The 22654-nt window shown below is 32.3% G+C and overlaps 1 protein-coding gene and 1 long non-coding RNA gene across 4 annotated transcripts in view; one reads left to right on the forward strand and one right to left on the reverse strand.

Annotated features, from left to right (window-relative positions):
• The window catches only part of brat (tripartite motif-containing protein brain tumor), a 68533-nt gene extending 47027 nt beyond the window's left edge, over positions 1–21506 (reverse strand). The window contains 2 exon segments of the mRNA XM_029309829.2: positions 20459–20544; positions 21214–21506. The gene's annotated coding sequence lies outside the window, so the exon portion shown is untranslated.
• LOC146720006 (uncharacterized) lies at positions 9488–10882 on the forward strand. 3 transcript variants are annotated; one of them, XR_014926259.1, is made up of 4 exons: positions 9488–9909; positions 9999–10058; positions 10678–10726; positions 10809–10882. It is a non-coding gene; the product is annotated as an uncharacterized LOC146720006 (long non-coding RNA). The 3 variants fall into 3 exon arrangements; XR_014926258.1 differs by having other exon boundaries at positions 9999–10726; XR_014926260.1 differs by having other exon boundaries at positions 9999–10720.
• Positions 21507–22654: the final 1148 nt, after the last annotated feature.

Consider the following 22654-nt stretch of genomic DNA (forward strand, 5'->3'; position numbering starts at 1 on the left):
CGTGTAATGCACAAAATAATAAATTTATCTCACTTGAATCTAATAGAAAATGACTTTCATATTTTCTACGCAAAAATATTTAAATATAAAAATATTTATCATCGTCATGTCTCATGTCACTTGTAACAAATAATTTTGCCCTTAAAAGTGTTTCTCTGCATCTTAAAAACAACAAAGATATTTTAAATATAAAGAAAAATAAGCTATTTTGTCCAAATAATAATTTAATCAAAATATTGATATTAAGATAGTGTCGAATACAACTGATACGATGACATTTATTGGATCAGAATTTAAAGTCATACAAAGAAAAGAAAAATTACATATTTCAAATATTTAAAAGATGATGTCATAATTGGTTAGAAATAGTGTCCTATATTTATATAATGATCACGAAATGACTTCAGATAAGAGCTAAGCATGAATTGTTTGAATCATCTTGTTGGCACGCAGAGAATTCTGATGTCAATGAGTTTAACAAATCGTGATTGCAAGAATTTCGTTAGCTATCTTTTGTTTTCATTTATAAGGCCGTTAGTTTCCATTTTTTTGTATATATGGAAAATCGTTAATCCACGCGTCCAGAGAAAATAAAATTTTACGATAAAAACTTTCTATTTGACGCGTCACCAACTCTACACAATGGCACAAAATTACTTTTATTTTATAGCATGTTAATCGACGTAGAGTATAATAGCGTAGATAAATTGCTGTATGTTTTCGAAATTTCATTTCTGGATTTTTTATATTCGACTAAATTGACAATTTTTTTCGTTCACGCAAGCGCTCGAGGATTTCATATGAAATTCTTTGTTTTTGTTGAAAGTATCAATGATAATAAAACTCGATTCCTAACTGAAAAATGGATTTTTGACTATTTTACTTAAAAAAGGATATTGATTATTGTGTAACAAATAATAAATTTAGTATGTTATTATTACTAACAAAATAAACCTAATACTCTATAAAGAAAAAGTTAATAATTTTATATATAATATAATCATTAAATTTTTGTACATTATTTTGTAGATTATATTATCGATAAAGCGATAATCGCGTATAATATGCTAAGAATTAAATAACTTTCGCACTTGAAAACTTCGAAATTTCCAAACTTTCAATATTGCCAATAATGAATTTTCATCTGAGAAACTTGATTATACAAGCCAGACTTCAAAAACAGAAAACATATTTACTAGAAAAAATGCAATTTAAAAAAAAAAGGGATTTTAATAATTAAAGCTAAACTGAGAAACTTGCAATATATATTAAAATAATTTAATTTTAATTGTCATATCTACTAAATCATTATGCGCGGAATGCATTCGTCTGTCGATTTTAGATGTCGAAGTTTCGTCGCGCTGTCGAACCGGAAACCAGTAGGGACTAAAAAATGAAAACGCAGAATATCACACAACTTTTAAACGGTGGACCGATTTGATTTCCGATGCCGACGCGTGAGACAGAATTTTAATTACTCGCTTATCCTATAGAAAATTGATGTTCCTCCATACGTCTCGCTCTCTTTCTCTTTCCGGCATACCGTGCATTGTCCTCTTGCTTTTTCCACCGATGAAAAACGTCCATCGATGGAAACGAGAAATCAATGGTTCCCTCCCCTTCCCCTTTCCGTCTGGGTACACGACGTACGTTTTTATTATTTTGTCTTGTCGGCAGCAGAGCACGAAAATTTGGAAAAAAATTTGTAACAACGCACACGTATATCTAGTTTCTTCTATTTTTATAGAAAGCGCAAATAACTCTGTTAAAAAAAATAAATAAAATAAATGCATATAACTGTATTTATTTTTTCCCCATATATGTTCTCAAAAATATATTTTAATCATTAAATTTCAAATATAAAATTTCTTTATTATTTTATCTCTCCTCTATACGCACACAGACAGGCACACACATTTGACGGATTATTACGTGAAGGAAAATGACTTTACTGCTTTCTTCACCGGCATCTTGCGTAATATTACGTTCTCTCCGTCATCAGTAGATAACAGAACAAACTGCCGGAAGTAACGATTTTGAAATGTACACACGCATAGTTTATGCTCTTGAATGATTAACAATTGCTAACGAAGAAACGAAGCGCGAAAGATACGTAGCTTTCGAACGGGTGTCTAATTAACCTATCTACAGTATTCTCTTGCAGTTCGTTTACAAACGCGATTAACTTTATTGAATCGCGATGCGGCAATTCGCAAAGGACCCCGAACCCTCATCGCACATTTAGGGTATATAGTCGTCCGATTCAGAAATTAATGTTCTGTCAGTCCACGAAGAGTGCGATAGAAACCGGCAATATTTATATATTTTTAATATATATTGTTTTTTATTTCTATTTATTATATTATTTTTTATTTTATTTTATACAATATATCCATATCAATTTTTTATTTTATATTAATTTTTCAAATTTGTGTGCTTTAAAAAGAGAAATGTTTTCTGCCAACAAGATATCGCTGTTTTTCGCTAATAAACTACAAAATATGTCAATAGTAAAGTAATAATTATGATGTAAAATAATTATGTGAGATTTATCATTACCGATATTCACTATTTAATCCATTTGTATGCCTGGCGTGAGGCAGAAATTATTCATCGAAATGGCTTTCGGAACAGCTGGTGTCGAAAGTCGCTCGCGAGGGATACAATTTCCCGAATCGCCGGTTTACGATCATGTTATACCACGACGTTAGGTTTCCTCGAGGAAACCTCACGACGATCTCACGCCACCCGATCGCGTAAACGTAAACGTTCCTGTTTACTGTCGAAAGAACAATAAACTGGAGCGTGATATACAAGCGTCGTCGCGAACAAACTCGCACGTCGAACACAAAACACGAGCAACGTTATTCTGGAAAGCTTTCGTTGAATTCCTTTCAGAGATACGGGTACGAGAAGACCGGAGCACGATCTCCACGTAGAAAAATGTGATTATAGTCGTAAGGAGGAACGAGAAGGAGAAGGGACTCGAGCGTGTCATTGTTCCCCGGGAATTCTTTAACGATCAAAAGCGACCGCCGTGGAATTTCAGTCATTGAGAAGTCGCCCCGGACGAATGAGAAAGCGAGATTCAATCAAACGCGCTGAGATGTTAATGCGTGGGAGGAAATAGAACTTGACGCGATGCGAGATTGATTTAAGCGAATGCTAGATGACGAAACGCACAGTGACGCATATAACTGCAATTCTACTATTTCAACACAGAGATTGTTGTTTATAAAATTATACAGAACGTATTTTCCTACGCAGATTGTTTCAATTTTCAAATATCAATTATCGGCGATTGTGTCTCGCTCGAATGAAATTTTTTTGGATAAAAAAATTGTTCAAAATTCAGATTAAAAAAAGAGTGTAGAAATTTCTCTCATATATAATCGAGAAAAAAGATCGAACTAATGAGAGCCAAGCACATTAATTGTAGAGAGAGTGCATGATTAACATCGAAATATCAATGTTTCGATCAGATATTCAGAAAAAAACACACAAAGAATAATAAAGATGTGAATGAAATATATTAATTATACATTTTATTAATATTTAAAAAATCTACCTCATCAATTCATAATTTTTTTCTCGATAAAAAAATTAATCATATACAATTTAATTTTCACACTATACATTTTGTTAATAATGTAAAAAGATCCGCCTCATCTTACCAATCCACAATTTTTTCCTCGATACAAAAATAAAAAAAATTAATCATACAGTTACTGTATAATTAAATTTTTAAAACTTTTGAAACTTAACTTCTCACGTTGCAATCTCTAGAAATTCTTCGCGATCATTTTTCTTTGTTACAAAGGCGGAAATTTGCTTTTGAGAAAAGTAGGATCCAAGGATTTCTAAAGAAAACCATCGGGTAGTTTCCGATAACAATGGAACGCCCCGTGGAGCGTAGATTCTGAAATACACTTTGATAATTCGAAAAGGTTTTAAAGGTTTTTCGAAAAACCGGAAGTCGGTCTCTCGCAATCATTCCTTCGAGCCTGGGGTCTACGCGGGAGAGAATTTTCTAGGAATGTTATGACCGAAGAGAAAAAAAGACTCACCGTAAATACGAGGATAATCCGTGTGCTGCCGAATAACGTATTGCGCTTCCGGAGGTTCCTCTCTTTTCAGTCGTAGTACACTCTGCGGCACATGTCACAACGAAAAACCAACGACGTCGTTAAACGGACGGCGGAGAGAATCCGAAGGAAGGTCGCTTACCCTTTTTCACTTTCGGTCCTTTCTCTCTCTTTCTCTCCTCCCTTTTATGCACAAGAGAACTCCCTCCGATTCTTCTCGCGCGCACTTCTCCGAATGTGTCGTTGCCGTTAGGTTAGGTCGCCGGTTCGTCACGCAGACAGGTAAAAGCAGGTACGGACACATATACCGCCAGGAGATTCGGGTCTCGATCCTTCTTTATCTCACTCACTCACAAATCGCGTTCTTTTGATACGGAGAATGTCCGACAGACAGATACGTCACTGCTTTTCCTTTCTTTCTCTTTCCGTTTCTTTTTCCTCCCTTACACTGGGAGAGAAAAATCGTCAGGATAGAAAAATATAAAAAAAAAGCGAAACACAATGCACACAATTCGACGAACTTCCTCTCTCTCTCTTCCTGTCGCAAAATTCTGGGCGCGTTCTTTCTTTCGGAATATATATATATATATCGGTATTACAAGTATATGTGCGAGCGAAGGTGATTGTTTACACCATGCTCGCAAAATATATGAACAATATTGTATCGCGCTGTTCTTCCACCTCTCGTTCTCGCACGGATCCTGCGGATCGCCGTCCTTTGTTCCTCACGCCTCGGCCGCTGCTACGTGACTGACCGCTTCGTGTGCGCTCGAGGCGCACGAACCGGGCCGAAGACGGCCGAGGAAGGATCCCGACGGTTCGTCGATCGGAAACGACCCTCGACGCGGCGAGCCGAGGGAGAAGAATCTTCCTTTGTTCAGGCGAGACCGAGCGGCACGACGACGACGACTTGTAACATAGTTCACTCTTCTTCTCTCTCTCTCTTCCCTCGATATACGTATATTCTTTCCCTCGTATTATTTTGATCCTTCTTTTTCGCTCCTCGCCTCGAGTACTCCTTTCTCTCTCTCTTTCACTCTCATTCGTTCTTTCTCTCGTTCGCTCTCTCCCCTCTCGCTCGTCGACGATACGAGCGATCGCGCGGTCTGTTGGTAACTGAGACGGCGGAGACCGAAACGCGGCGTCGAGACGCTCCGGCGAGTGGAAGGGGAAGCTCTCTCGAGCGTCTCTCACCCCACTCTCTCGTTACTCGACGCCGACGCCGACGCCACCACCACCGCCATCGCCGGTGTTCTCCCTTCCTCTCTCGCCCCTTTCGGTTCCGGTCGCCCTCCCGGACGGCGCGCAACACCCTCGTCCTCGTCGCGCGGCATCAACCCGGCGCCCGTCATAACGGGTGGCCTGATCGAAAGAAGTTTGTCTCGACGATGATCGATCGGCAGATGACTCGGGACGATAACCTTGATCTTGATCGAACAATTTCGGGAATAAAGTCACGTGTGCTCGAGAGAAAATTCACGAGTCAGATAAAAATGGCTTTTTCTCATTGAAAGATTCAAGTCGGATGCGGTGGTGAGATTCTTAGTAAAAATCATGTAGAGGGTGATACGAAATTATTAAATTTTTAATTAATTTCTTCATTGAAAAGTAATCTTGAGAAATAAAGAAAAATGATAAGTAGGCCTTTAATTATAATTCAAAATATGATTGAATATAAATAATTTGATTTTCATGTATTTTTTAACAAATTATACATGAATAAATAAGGATAGTAACAATAATAATAGGATGTATAAATATATTTAATAAAAAAATTTGTTTTCTTATTGAAAGATTCTTCAAAGATTTAAGTCAGATGCTGTAATGAGATTCTTAGTAAAAAAATGACGTAGAGGGTAATATAAATAATAAAAACTTATTAAATTTAAAATTAATTTTTTCATTGGAAACTAATCTTGAAAACATGATGAGTAAATCTCTAATTATAAGTAAAGATATGATTGAATATAATTTGATTTTCGTATAGATATTTTTAAACAAATTATATACAAGAATAAATAAGAATAGTAATGATAATAATAGAACGTATAAATATAATATTTATTGATAAAAAAAAATGTTTTTTTATACGAAAGATTCTTAAAAGACTTAAGTTAGATTTTTTTATCAAATGTATATGTATATATATAGGTAAATGCTGTAGTGAGATTCTTAGTAAAAAAAAAATGTCAACGTAGAGAGGGTAGGTATATAATTATGTGTGTGGAACAGAGAATCAACATTATTGTTTTATCGATATACAAGTGCATTTTGCGCGACGTCTCGTAATAAATAATGCAAAACTGACGCGGCAGTTGGACAATCGAACATAAAACCGTAACCAATTACAAACGAACACAGGTTTCACATCCGTTGCGTACCTTATGATACACTGTAGTTTGTGCGACGAATCAATAAAACCCCTATCTATTACGACTAAAACGCGACACAATCATACTGTTTCACAAAGTTATTTCTTTTCTTTCAGTAGGGTCGGTTATTCCACGTAATCAAATTCATATCGATATCTTATTTCTTGAGACAGAAATCTTCAGTCTCTAGCTATGCGATTATTTATATATATATATATATAAAATAAAAATATATTTATATATTTATATGTATATAAATATATAATATATTATATAAATACACTGAGAAAAAAAGATGTTAATTAAATCGTTCAACTAATTATTATTTTGCTAATTAAACATATAGAAATATTTAAATTAATTACAATATATTAAATCTAATATTATGACGTGTTTTGACTGAAATATTTATATATATGTTCAATTAACAAAATAACAATTAGTCGAACGATTAGTCAAGTCAACAACTTTATTTCTCAGAGTATACAATATATATATATATATATATATATATATATAATTAATATATATTCATATATGTTAATTTATATTTATATTACAGTAAATATATACCTATATATATATTTATAAAATGAATAAGTTTTTTTTGGAAAATGCTATTTCAGTAGAGAAAAAATATCCAAGCACGAGAATATAATTAAATACAATAAATAACTTGTTAAATAACTTTGACTGAAATATCTTATATGATGCAATAACTTCTTTATCATGTAATTATTGAATATAAAATTTTTTACTTGCATTTTATGCATTTTCGTATAATACGAAGATTTTTATTTATTACTTTATATAGTATTATATTCATTAATTGTAATGTTCATTCATAGCAAACATGTATATGTTGAAAAAAAGGCACGAGAAGTCTGGGGGTATGGACGCCAGGTGAGGATGAGAGTTAATGAGGAAAAGTATGCCGGTCATTGCGAGAGAGGGAATGTTTTACATCCGTGAGAAAATTTCCTGCAATCCGCGGTTTTTCCATCTCTGTGTGGAGATCGCGGTTTTGCTTGCCTTTCATTGGACATAATATCCGTAACGACGTTTATGTGCTCCTACACAAGACCACGTCTATACACACCATGCATATAATTCAACCTTAACGCATATCTGGAGACTATATATGTTTTGCGCCAATTTTTTTATCGCGCTAATCGTAAAAATGTCGTTATTGTGCGCGTAAACGAGAGAAAAGAATGCGACATAATAAAGGAATATTTTGCATAATTAAAAGGCAAGAAAGTGCAAGTCAAAATATACGAAATCGGGAAGTGCGTAAAATAATGCAGAATCATCATGTGTCGTGTCAAGAATGATTCGAGAAAAATATTTTGCAACAATTATATAAAGATGCTTATTATTATATAAAGATTACTAGGTGTAGAAAGTTTGTGCTATAAATTGAAGATATTGTGATGATCTTGTTCGAATTTGTCTTGCGCAAATGTATCCACTTATTCATAAAAAAACCACCCTACCTTAATATATCACGATACGTGAAATCCATTATGTCACATGTAGCAAATTTTTATTAGAAATGGAAAGTTTTTCGCGTGATCTTTCTTACGCGTTTATATACGAGTTTTAGCATTATTTCACCGAGTAAGAAAATATTAAGGTAGATAGATTACCAAGTAGAAGGGAGAATATTTCATGAGGTTGACATCCATGAAAAAAAACATCCCTATGAAAGCCGAAGAAATCCGCGAGAAGGGAAAAGGTGAAAGGAGAGACAAATAGCCAAGTTTTTTTTCCACTGATTTGACAGATGGATTATCACTCGGTTGTATCGTGTGAAATAAGGCGAATCAATTATACGCGATGATGAAAATCCGCAGTCCCAAATAAATCGGCGGCAAAATTATACGGTAAAAAGACAGAATACAGTCAAATGACAGAAAGGCGATAATGAATGAATCTTATTTGAGGAGCATGGATTTAAAGTATTAGAGCTATATTTGTATATTGTATAGGAAGTAAAAATCTCTCTTCTTCGTGTTTCATGTCATTAAGCTAATCTGATAAGTTGTATTAATTAAGTTTAGGATATTTTAATAACAAAAAAATTTTAAGAATTTTTTTTTGAAAAATTAAATATCATGTTCATTCATTATTTCGGATGTTTTTCGACAGACATTTCGCTTTCGAAAGTTCTGTGCCTTAAAAATTCCAAATTCGCGTGACAGGTAGACGAGCTGTCATTAACTTTCGTCACGCGCTCGACTTTCCAATCATTCCCCCAACTAATGCCAGGAATCTTGAAGACAGATGAAAACATTCTAACCGTTAAACACGTTCGCGGGCACAAACGCAGACCTTTTCATTTCGTTACGAACATTGCACGCATGTAATTACGAATCTCTTTCATTGGCATGCATGGAAGACGTATTAACTATAGAGATGCGACCGTAGTCATTACTCAAGACTCAATGTTCTCGACAGTCGTATCACGATGACACATACCTTTTGGCGTCACACGTGGTCGAAACAAGTATGCGTCGTTACGACATTTGTAACAATTTATTTTTACAATTATTTAGAAACACGCGTATTAACATATTTTACAATTGCATATTAAACACGCATTACTGTTCTAAATGTTATAAATCACAAAAAAATATGAATAAAAAAACTAATTTAATAAAAATAAATGTGATATTGGGTATGTCAAACTGTAGTCTTCGAAGGACAATTGAAATAAATAATGGAAAAGGAACGGACAAAGATCGAGCGCTTAAGCATTATTGAGTAAAAATATAAGTCTTTTTGTGTTTTCTCGTTGCCTGTCCCTTTATTCTTTTCAGAAAAAATAAAAAAGTAATAGTTTCACGAAGAAAGGTTTTGAGAGAAAAAGGATCTCTAAAGGAGATGACTTTTGAGTCTACCGATCTGTGAAAGTAAAATAAAGTGTCTGCTATTTTTTTCATATTTTATTAATTTAGAAAGAATGTTTTTCAACTTGGAGTTCTTTGTACGCAAGATTTTTCTCCCGACTGCTGCCAACCGAAGGTTGGCGAAAAGAGAGGAAGTATGCGTTTCATCGAGCCCGGATCGGTCGTGACCTTAATTCTCGATAACTACTGCATAGTTTTATATCAACTTTGGAACATAAGTTTCTTATTAATCAAGGAAGGTTTAAAGCGTATTATTATCGTTATTTATTCTATTAATAAAAAGTGAAAAATGAGTATTATTTCGTCAATACGGTCTCTCATTGGCTGCTGTGTGAACCTAAGAGGAAAAATGATTCACCAATGAGATTCGTTGTAGTATCCGGATAGGGAATGTTGGTGACATTGGTATATACATCTCGAAGTAATAATGACGGGACTGATAGGAAAGGTTAGCTGTCACCTGTTGCGTGTTATTGTCAACAACAATATTAAGTGAAGTGTATTATTATGGATATATCTCAAGAAGATATAAATAAAGGAGTAAGTTTCTTCTTTTATATTTATTGTTTTTTTCTTTATTTAGAATATTGTTATTATTATTTATTTATTGTTTCTTTATTTATATGTAGGAAGAAGATACTCGCTTGAAGATATCTGAAGAAGAAAACATTATTAATAATAGAAAACAAGTAAATCTTGTTATTAATAATTAATAAAAATATATAATATAATTAATAATATAATTAATCTGTTGTAGTCATAACATGGCTATATGAATTTATATTTGTCTGCGTAGCCACTTATTTGCTATTAAATTTGCTACGTAGCCACATTGCTATAAATATCCACATATATAATTGTATAAATGTATATAGTTATTTTTTCTCTTATTTGTATATTATATAATAATTATATAATTAATTAAAAATATGTATACAAATATATTTATAGTTATACAAAGATATTAGCGCACCAATAATTATGGCAATGCAGACAAATATATTAACTTACATAGCCAATTATCTACTACAAAAGATTATTCACATATGTAATAATAATTAAGGCTATACAAATATATAAACTTACTTGTGATTACATAATGTATAAACTTATATAGCCATAAGAAAGTTAATATATTTGTCAAAGCCATAATTATAACTGCGTACAAGTTTACGTATTTGATATAAGATATTGTTGTCATCTGTCTTTGTCATCTGTCTCTCTCTATCTATCAATCTATCTATCTAGCTATTTTTTTTTATTTATCTCTCTATTTATATTATATTATATTAATTAAAAAAATTGTAGCAGAAAAATATTTGGAAAGAATATAGAACATTGCAGTCACATGGTGAGTGTACGTGTGTCTTTATTATTATTATTATTATATTATATACATTGTAATATATATTACATAATAAAAACTTTTACATGTGTAGGATGAAGAAGCAGAGAGACAAAAGAATGAAGAAACAGCATAAGAACAGCAATAAATTAGAAAATAAATAAAAAAAAAAAATAATAAAAAAATTAGAAAATAAAAAATAAAAAATAAAAAACAATTAAAAAAAAAATAAAAAATAAAAAACAATTAGAAAATAAATAATAAAAATAAATTAGAAAAAAAAAATTAGAAAATAAAAAATAAATTAGAAAATAAAAAAATTAGAAAATAATAATACAATTTTTTACAAAAAAAAAACTCCCGACTGCTGCCAACTAAGTTTTAATGTTTAAATTAAAAAATAATGTTTAAATTAGAAAATAAATAAAAAAAAATAATAAAAAAATTAGAAAATAAAAAATAAAAAATAAAAAACAATTAGAAATAAATAAAAAATAAAAAACAAAACAAAAATTAAAAATAATAAAAGAACAAAAAAATTATAAGTATAAAAAATAAGCTTGTAAAAGTTGGAAATAATCACACATAAATAAAGTCTGTTGTTTATTATATAATGTTTTATATTTAAATTTATTGTTATCATACATATTTAGCGCTATATAATTTACAAAAATTTCAGATTTTTGAATTCAAAAAATTTTTTTAATTATAATTATTATTATTAATTCTACAATTTACAAGAGCAGTCGGGAGACGCCGCGCTAAATTTGAGACATATACGCACGCGCACGTTTTATGTAATAAATAGACACAAACACAAATATCGATACTCAACGGACGTTACAGTTTTTAGACGCGCGGCGTCTCCCGACTGCTCTTGTAAATTGTAGAATTAATAATAATAATTATAATTAAAAAAATTTTTTGAATCCAAAAATCTGAAATTTTTGTAAATTATATAGCGCTAAATATGTATGATAACAATAAATTTAAATAAGAAAAATTATATAATAAACAACAGACTTTATTTATGTGTGATTATTTCCAACTTTTACAAGCTTATTTTTTATACTTATAATTTTTTTGTTCTTTTATTATTTTTAATTTTTGTTTTGTTTTTTATTTTTTATTTATTTCTAATTGTTTTTTATTTTTTATTTTTTATTTTCTAATTTTTTTATTATTTCTAAGAACCGATCACTCTCGAAAGGATGATTTCACGCACATGAAATTGCTTCCCAGATTCTACTTTGCGCGAATCCGAACTCTTACTTCATAAATTGGCAGATATTTTGAAAGTCGCCCCATAAATTTCATCGATATTGCGATTGCATTCAGCGACGAATCTCGATATTCGCCAGTATCCATATTAAGAATGTTGGTAAATTTAGTGGAGTTCCCAAATATTACTTCGCTGCTTTCTCCGGAGGAAGAGATTTCTACCAACTTTATGAATTTTTCTCTCGTAAAGCTGTTTAAACGAAAATTTGATAATTTTAAATTTCCTCATAATTTAAAAATTATTAATATATAAATTTAATGGTTTTTTAAAATCACGTATGAACTTTGACAAATAGGTACTAAGGTCAGATTAAAATTAGAAATATATAATAATAGTGTGCAATATTTTAAATGTATAATAATAAAACTGTGCAATATTTTAAATATTGCATTTAATTTTAAATATTGCCATTTAATATTTTTTCTCTTCTATATTAAAAATTAGCTAAATTTTAAATATCCATCAATAGACACACGGCAATTAAAATCTTTCGTTCTTTGTTAAATATTACCTTCAATTAATTTATTTCCAATAAAATATGATCATGCAAAGTTTCACAAGAATTTTGTTATAAAAAAAGAAGAAAAATGTCACAAACTATTCGCGATTGCCCGAGCGTTAAATTATGACACGCCTAATGACTTTTTGCCACCATCGGAAGAATGGCTTACGGCTCTGAGTCCCAGTCGTGCAGCGAGGGCACCTGCTCTGGATCCGAGAGACGTTACACGCAACGGACATACCCTACGTATTTTCTCTGGCCGGTTACATTCCGTTTCGTTCCGGGCAAACGGGTATAAAGGACAGCGGTTCTCAACTGTCAAATTGTCGAACAGGATAACTTCCACGAAAAAAATAACAGAAGATATAAAATCACGGATAAATATTATTTTTCAACACACGAAAATTGTCAATTGCGTCACGTGTATTCATTATCTTCTTCGCGTTGATTGGTCTTTATGATTATGAATGCAATATGATTTATGAGGTGCTTTTTCTATCGTCTCTCAAAGTTTTTATTACTAGTCTTTTATAATTTTAATTTTGTACAGAATGGTGCATAAGATGCGGGATTACTAGATTTAAAAGATTAATAGTTTTAAAATTTTTTAAATTTTTTCTTGTCAGTAATATATTTTTACTTCTTAAGAGTGAAAAGTATAACATCTCATGAATTTGTTTGTTAATTTGTTACATGCAAAATAAATGACTTGGCGACACATTTCTGATATCGACGACGAACTTTATCCTGGCTCACTCAATATTTTCGCTATCATACTGTAATCAGCATATGCCACGAACCGACACGAACGTCAGGAAACAGCTGACTTTTCGGGAAAGCAGCTGCTTCTTAGATAGATATATTTACTCGTCCGCGCGAGTCCCTTCAAACCTTTCCTTTTAGAAGCTTTCTTTCCTATATTTTACGACCGTGCTACAACCAATTATTACCATCAGAAACTATATACTTTGACGCGTGCGACATTAGAGAAAGTCACGTGTTCGCTTGGAAATTTTCATTTCGAGCGATGGAATGAAACAGAGGCTCGAACGAGTCAAAAGTCCACTGTCGCGTTCGTTTGGAGGAAAAAAAATCAATATCGCTTTTGAAGAATCGGCCTTGTAAAATGAAAGGCGGACTCGGCGCATCGCATCTTTCTCCTTTTCGCTCGCGAATTCATCGGGACGACTGGAACCGGCGTGGCTCGCGCCACGCCGGAAAACAGCTGACTTGTACTTTTTCGTTCGAGGAGCAGCTGGTCGGCCAGTCTCTTTCTCTCTGCATGGGCCAAGAGCCGTCTGCGTTCCTTATACTGGGTGTGCCCTTTATCAATCCATAAGCAACCGCGCCGGTTAATTTCAATGTAATTATGTGCGTGAAATAATAGAGAAATTTATCCGCATTGTTCTTTCGTTAAAAGACAAAACAAAAAGATATATAATAACCTCAGGAAGTTATACAATGACATATTCGTAAAGTAACATTATATTGCAATTATTGCAATTGGGTTCGATGTTATTTCACTTCTTATTACTGCATCGAAAGATATATAAAAAAATTTTGCAGATATAATTTAATACCACACAATTATATTTTATTAAAAGAATTAATTATTTTCAATAAATAGCCTTAATAATTTGTGCATTAAAAATATGCTGTAAAATATATTAATGATAGATTAGATATATTGCAATCAAATTATTTTAGAGTTAATTTATTGCGCGAGGTATACTGATTTTAAATATGTTAATCTTTAATAAAATATGTAAAAATTATACGCGGCGGAAAAGAAAACTTTTAATGCATATGCGTTTAGAGATGCGCGCAACAAGTATTGAGAATTATAAGAATTTTCCACTTTCGATCATTATTTCCATGTGACGCCTCTAACCATGGGTCATTTTCCCGTTTAACTGCAAAAGGAGGCGGAATTTACTGTCGGTTCATTACCTCCTATGATATTATGAAAAGTAGACGGCTGCTAAAGGTCGTAAAAAACTTGAACGCGTTTGTTGCCACCGTACATGTATGTAAATGTATATGAATACCTCCCTGATAAGGACCACAGAAGCAGAGAACCCTGCTTATCGCTTTTATCAATAACGAGTAACGTGAGGTGCATTGCGGACACTGACACGATAACCGAGTCATCGCAAAACATTCATGCTACTAAATAATGCGCTCGCGCATTAATCCTCTCGCTGCTCATCGTTGATCAATGAAAGCAAAAGTGCGAGTTTCAATTTTCCAAACAGCGGACGAGGATAGAAAAATCATTCAGTTAATCTCTCAAAATATATGCGCAAATTTTCCCGGAACAGTGGATTATTGCCTTCGTTAATATTATTTTATTCACCTATAATAAACACGGACATATCACAGAGATACAGCGATACATTTCCATTTTTATGTAAAATTTGCCGCGTGTTAGGGCTCGTTATAGACAGCTCGATGATCAAAGAGATCAGAGAGGGAGCGTTGTTGAGTACCGAGTTCACGTCGTTTGATCCAATCGCGCAATTAAAATGAGACTCCGGGAATTCCAAGAACATGCTCAGACAAGAAAATGAGAGCGATTAATTTGATCCGCGCTTCGTTCCCTGGAATATCTCTCATTGTGTCTACGCGTCCCGCCATCGTCAGAAAGAATCGTGAGATTTATTCACGCATAATTTCGTGAATGAATGGAGCAGAATAAACATATCGAAGAAGTAGGACGCTGACGAATAGGCATAAAATTACGCGGCTGAATGGTTGGAAAATTGTGCATACTTTACGGTAATATTCACCGGAAAATATCACTTAATATCGGTAATGTCATCATTTTGTAATTAACTAGAACGAAAGCGCGCGCTACTCACCCGCCATTTCTCAATTTTATATTATCTCAATTTTAACTTTTAACACCTTAGAACTTACCAAAAATACATTTTTCCTAATATTAGTATTATTTTTCTTAATATCAGTATTATTTTTCCTCAGTTTAGTTTTATTTTTCCTAATATTAGTTTTTTAATATTAGTTAATTGAAAAAAAGAGAAGTCACTGCAGTAATTCCCTCCCAGAAAATAAAAAAAATTTTTAGTGCTCTGCATTTAAACATTTAAATAATTATAATATATATTCAGCTTAATTATCTTTATTCAAAAGTTTTATTATACAACATTGTATTCGAATTAGATATTTCACAATGAAGATTCAGTTTGCGATTGCAAGACAATCGCGATTTCAAAAAATTGAGATAGGATCAAATTCAAAACTTTTGTAATTTGCCTTTTTTCAATTTCTCTCGAATTTGTGATATATAATTTATTCTGTAAATATAGATTAAATTTTAATTTTTAATAACGCAGCATTCGAGCAACGACTCTAACGAGTGTCGAAAAATTTAAACAATGTCAATTTTCTTCATCTGCTATTCTGAGAACGAACATTTTCTTTCTCGACGCCTACACGGTATCTCGAACAAATAAAAATGAAATATTGCGAATGAGAGTGGCAGAAATGTTACGTTATATAGATATTAGTCGAAAAAAACTGTATAAATGCCTCTCTTTCTCTCTCTCTCTATTTTTTCAGAATATTACGATATATTTTAAATATAAAATTTTCTCTAAAATTTTGTTTTTTTCATTTCACATTTTTTAAATAAATAGAATAAATAGTTTTTCTATTTTATAATGTATAAATAAGTTTGAAAATTTAATTCGGATTATAAAATAATAAATAGTATTTTCTAATTTTAATATTCTTATAGCAACAATGCTGTACATCTTATATTTCAAATATTTTGATTACGTGTAATCTGCATTATAAATTATTTTAGGAAGCTCAATAAAGAGGTATAATATATATAATTATAGAGAGAGAGACAGAACATTTTAATAGCCACATCAAGTGTACCGGTAGCATAAATATTGTTAAGGACCACGAGTCAAATTTAAAACACTTATTTCCATTCACTCTTTTAATAAATAATTGCATATAAATGTATCGTATAAATTCGACAGAGACGTGAAAAGAGACAACTTAATCAAATTTTAGACATAGGCAAAACTTGATTGTTCGGAAAATAATGAACAAAGTGAATTTATCAGCTAAAATTAATCTAACTTTTCACTGAATTAACATACTTTTTTATAGGAAAGATTATTTTAATAAAATGTAGACAAATTTATTAAGCCAAATTCCAAGAGTAGCACTTGCACTTTCCTTCTATTACTATGTAATTGTATTCTAATTATATCTTTTAATATGAATAAATATACCAACGCAGAGAGAGAATTTTGTCTTTGTTAGAATTTACTCTGGAAGAATTTTGTGAGTTTCTATGATTAATATTTTTAACACAAGTAAAAAATATTAATATCTATACCACAATAAGATATAAAATATGTTCGATTAATTTTATTAAGTACATAGTAAAATTTACATATATTATCATGTATTTACATATATTATTTATATATCATGATTTTCAGAGTACATTTAAAAAAAAAATTCTCTCCGTGAAGTATAAACTTTTGTATTAATTGATTTTATTTCGAGTACGTCAATATCAAGAAAATTAAAAATTGTCATCCATTACAGATATATTTATGAAAGTGTGATCTGAAAATTTTTTTCGAAGGATTTTTTATCGTAAATATATGGAGCAATAGTTTAAAATAAATTGCACCGTATAAATCGGTGCGGTATAAACGAACGAATAAAATACTATTTTGAAAAGTTATTAATTTATGCCCGATTTTTGCAGTCTAATTCCATTCCGGTCACAAGCAATAAGCTTTGCCGAGTTTTTAATTTAAACTCCGATAAAAACATGGGAATGTTCTCGATACGCATTTCATATCACGCTTCCTTCTTCGATCGACGAGCTTTCCTCAAATTTAAATGCAAACGACAAATTTTAATCGTCCTGGCAACTCGACTAAAAGCTTTGCAATTTGCAACAGCACGGAAAATACGAGACGCAATCCACAAAAATAAATTATCGATTATCGTTTCTTCCACTTAATTAAACATTTAGAGTATTTTCGAATTACCTAAATATATACATATATAACTTCAACGAATTTCGTCATAGTTAATTAAAACTGCCATAATTAGTTCCTACAATTTATATATAAATAATATAAAACTATCGCGATATAATAATAAAAATATGCAAATATTGATTTCTATAATAGATATTGATCTCAAATATTTAATATGCAAAATGAAATCATGAGTTATGCAAATTAAAGATTTTAACCTTCGTATAAAATATTTACGTTTAATCCGTTTTCTGAAAATTTACCCTCCAAGTGTGATATAATTAACAAATTTTCGAAATGTTAATAAAGTATGTATTGAGGTGCATGAAGGCTTTAATGAATCAAACAAATTGATTTAATAATTTGTACGACCAACCGGTTAACGGAAATTTATTTCAATAAATTGAACGGCAAACCGGTTAACGAAAATTTGATTTTAGACTCATTTATACGTTTGATTCTAAAAGTTATAACGCGAAGATAAATAGAGATTTTAAATTAAAACCATCGCTAAAGAAGTTCATAACGAGTTCATATTTATTCGGAAATGTCGACAACCGAATCACGTTAACTATTTACGATTGATTATGCGACAAAAATTTTTGAGACGTATAATCTCAATACATGTCTTATACGACCACGAAATTGAATCGTAAAATTTTCATGACGATTAAATGCGCCTTCTTGATAATAATTGTCAATAAAAACTATGAGATATATACTTTACACGATCAAAATCCCTCACAATTTATTTAATTTGATTATATAAATAAAAATGCACATAAAAAACTTAATCTTTTTTAAGATAATAATACACATCTCGATTTAATTAATCTATTTAGGAAATTCAGACAATATTTTTTTATATAATTACTATGTAACTAAAAAACATCATTTTTTAAAAATGTGATAAAGAGGCACTAAAAACCTCCAGTATATTAATATAAGTCCGACAATCAATGTTTGATTATATAGTAGTATACAGTAATAAAGACATGTTCAAATAATAATTATGTAAACGTGGAGAAAGCAAGATTAATATTTATTGGTAAAAGTGAAACATTATATGGCGATACTGTTTTATTTCGTCCAACTAATGATTTCGAATGATTCATTAGCGTGATTATTGTGATTGTTAAATATTTGTGCATCGCGTAAAAAAAGGGGAACGAAAAGAAAACGACCGCGCTTGATTCGAGTAATTTTCTCTCAAGGTTGTACCAACGAAGAGAGTCTCACGAGAGAAAAAAAGAAGTAAAAAAAAGGAAATCAAGACGTATCGTGCGACGTGGTAAGAGCGAAAGCGGCTGTGTTGCTTTGACGATTTTTCTCGCTGCGGAAACGTACCAAGGTTACGTTGTTGGACGCTTTGTTGCGTCTTGCGCCTCAGGGCCGATTTCTCGCGCAACCCGTTACATCGAATTGCACCGCGAAACGACCGCCTTTACATAATAATATAATACGACCGACGAAAATTTGATGGGCGTAAATCCGCAATCATTTATCATTGTCGTTCGCAAGTTCTCATGTTTTTCTTTTTCGAAAAACTTATTTAAATGATAATATTTGTGACTGCGACTTTCCGCTCTTTTGATTTCGTCAAGATAAACTTTGAAAAAAGAGGAGAGCCTATATACTTTATTTTAAGTTAGATCAAACTTGTCTAAGGGATCCATTTGTCACACATATAAATTGTAAATAAAGATAAAAATGAAATAAATTCAGAGTAAACTGTCACGAGAAGGTAATTCCTCGTGAAAAAGAAAAAGAAAAATATATAGAATATTTCTTGATGTAATGTATAGTTTTTTCGCGACGAAAACAGTTTGAAGTCGAAAATAAAGTATACTCGATCACATGTATTGACACTTGTGTGCGTCTATCGACTATCAAAATAGTTCTTACACATCCAACTTTATAGAATTTGTTTACATGACAATACCTATCACACTGCGTCACTGATATCTATGATGTCAGTTCACTAACCTTTCAAAATAGTTAGATACAGTAATCACGAATATATATTGAAACTTTTTTAAGAATTTGTAACAATAATTCTTCAAACATTATTATTTAAAAAAATGGGTGCAAAAGCATTAATGCATTATTGTCAGTACACAAAAAAATTTGTTAACTTGACTAAACCTTTCAACTAAATTACATTTTATTAATTAAACATATATTAGTATTTAAATCAAATATTTGTTAGATTTAATATATTTAATTTAAATATTTTTATACGTTCAATTAACAAAATAATATTTAGTTGAAAAGTTTAGTCAAGTCAATATATTTATATTACAGTATGTATTTTATTACTATTTTTCTCGACGCAAAATTCTCTGCTTATTGTATCATAAATTATTGGATACTATTGCATATATGTATATACCATGGTATATATATTTATAAGAAGCTTATCATTAGGCAAGAGGAAACCTCCTCTCTATCTACTTCAGTTATAATTTCCTCGCATACATCTCGACTCTCGTAATCTCTCCAGAATTATACCGCGAACAGTAGCAGCCGATTTTACGTTGAACCTCCCGCTAAGATCGTAAAAGCGCACGCCGGAGACGGAGTCCGAGCAGAACCGAGGCAGTTTTTTTTTTCCTATACACGCGTGTACGTGCTCTGCAGTGTATTACACACACGCACGTGAAAACGACGGGAGAAAGGAACATTTATCGCCCGCGATCCGTCACCTCCGGCGCACATGCTGAAGGAATTAAGATTTTTTGTCCGCTCGTCTCGGAACGAGTCGGGCGTTTATCGTCGTTTCGGAGACACAAGGCAGAAAAGAGGATGACAAAAAAAGCCGTGAGACGGCCATTATATCGCGCCGGTCCATCCTTGAGATGTTTCATAGCTGACGGAAAGGCTCTCGCTTTTGTATAAATTTGTATAGATTTATATGTACTCACCAGCGCGACTGTCGCTGGAAATTTTTAGCACTGCTGCCTCCGAATCCTGGGCTGCTTCACCGGATGGGAACTGCGACACTATGCACCTATGAATAAAGAAAAAAATAAGTACTCTGATGCGTCAAGTACACATGCATATTGCATCCTAAAATCTTTGTGTAAACAGTATTTTTTTTTTCACAATACATTAACACGTGCATGAGCATCCGCAGGATTTTTTCCAGGGAAGAACATGATTAAAATTTTGTTTCTTATTATTCTTTCTTAATTTTTGTATTATTTTGTTATTTTAATATTAAATAAGATTGCAAATAAATTCCAGTGTTTAATCACGAGGTGAGCAAATGCTTAATATTTTTACTGATTCCAAGGGGAGGCAAATGACGTTCATGAACACGTGTTAAAATGTTTGCATAAAAATTCAATTTTAATGATTCACATGAAAATTTCACGACTCTAAGAATCGGATGAAAAAAATGTTGCGAGAAAATCTAAATATTTTCACTCTTTTGTATATTCGATGTCATCTCGGGGAAAATAAACTGCGGATGTAAAAGAAAGAGGATCCCGAAAAAACCGCGCGCAACATGTAAATAACGTGTACAGACGCGACATTGAATGCGCGACATAGGACACACAAAAAAGAACACTGTAAACCCGGTTAGTCGTCACGCTAGGCTTACAAACAAAATCTGTCGAGAGGTCGTGTCTCTCAAAACCGAAAGCTGCATCGTGTGCATCAAAATAATCCTCACCTCGTGCTCGTCGAAGAGGCGTCCCTTTCCGTCGTTGTAACCTTTGAAGGTTAGGTTTTCGCCGGTTCGCGTCCGCGACAGCCGGCACGTGTCGGACGATTCCGAATAATTCCGTGCGTCCGTGACAGCGCGACGTCGTTGATGACGCACGCGTGCGAATTCCACACAAATACGAGCACACCCGCGTTTCCCCGGGCACGACAATTCGCGACGTACGCGAGAGAAATTTGACTTTTCGAACAACGATCGTTCTCTCTCCTGCCGGCGCGCGCTCCGTACACACCCGACGCCGCTCGCGCGCGTCTTCTCGTCGACTTCGGCCGCGCTCGGCCAACCTCGGCCGCGCTCGGCTCGCCGACCCGAGCGCCGGCGGCGGGGACGGCAGAGCGGTATTGCGTAGGTGATCGCGCCTGAATATGGTCGATTAATTTCGGAGAGAGGAAACGATTTTTTCCGCGAGGTAAACCTAAAGTTATGACAATATCCTTATCTTGATGAAGTGTTCATTTGGCATGTCTTTATTTCGTAATGTCTCGAAAGAAAGGGGAATGATAAATTGTGGAATCTTACGACTGTAGAGAGTTGGATTGCTCGCACGTTAAAGCGGACGAGTCCATTTAAAGAATCAAGCGGAGCGTACCATTTCTCTTGCGCAATAATATTCTCTTTGATCCGAGAAGGATAATACTTCTCGAACTTGTAATGTTTTGCGAAACTTGTAGCTCGCAGGCACTCGATTTCCGAGCACACGTCCGCGAGAATTCGCGCGCTTCTTTAAGCTGCGCGCTAGAATAGATTCCCACCCCCACCTCCCCCATTTTACATCTCTTCTCTCCTACATTCCTAAAATTGGGCTGCATGAACAACAGTATTTTATAGATTTCCTATAGATTCTTTCTATTTAATCCTTATTACCATTTGAATATGTATCTATTAAATAATTGTAAGCAAAATTAATTATTTGATATACTTAAAATATTATTTTTGTGTTAGGTTAATGAGATTTTGAAAAAGTTATATTGTATATTGATGGAAATTCAGGATTGAATTTTGTTTTATTTTGCCTAGAATATTATTTTTATATTATTTTTATATAATTTATTCAAAAAACATTTAAAATGTTATATGTTTATATAATTTATTGAGACTGAAAAATTGAGATTTATTGTGTATTAAAGTAAAATTTATTAAAATAATTATATATAGAAAAGAATGTTTTTTGTAGTTAAATATATTTGTTTTTAGTAAGTTTTTAATGTTTTTAATAAGTCTTGTAAATATTTTTATCTTTTTTTAATTATTTAAGCAAAAAGAAAATTTCCGAGTAAATAAAGTTACATAATAACAAAACATTTTAAATATTTTCCATATAATAAAAATTTATTGTGTATAACTGCGTATAAATAATATATACACATTACACATCAATATATGTACATAT

Source organism: Nylanderia fulva, unplaced genomic scaffold (genome assembly GCF_048542155.1).
Source record: "Nylanderia fulva isolate GAGA-0341 unplaced genomic scaffold, ASM4854215v1 Scaffold8, whole genome shotgun sequence".
NCBI classification, from domain to species: Eukaryota; Metazoa; Arthropoda; class Insecta; order Hymenoptera; family Formicidae; genus Nylanderia; species Nylanderia fulva.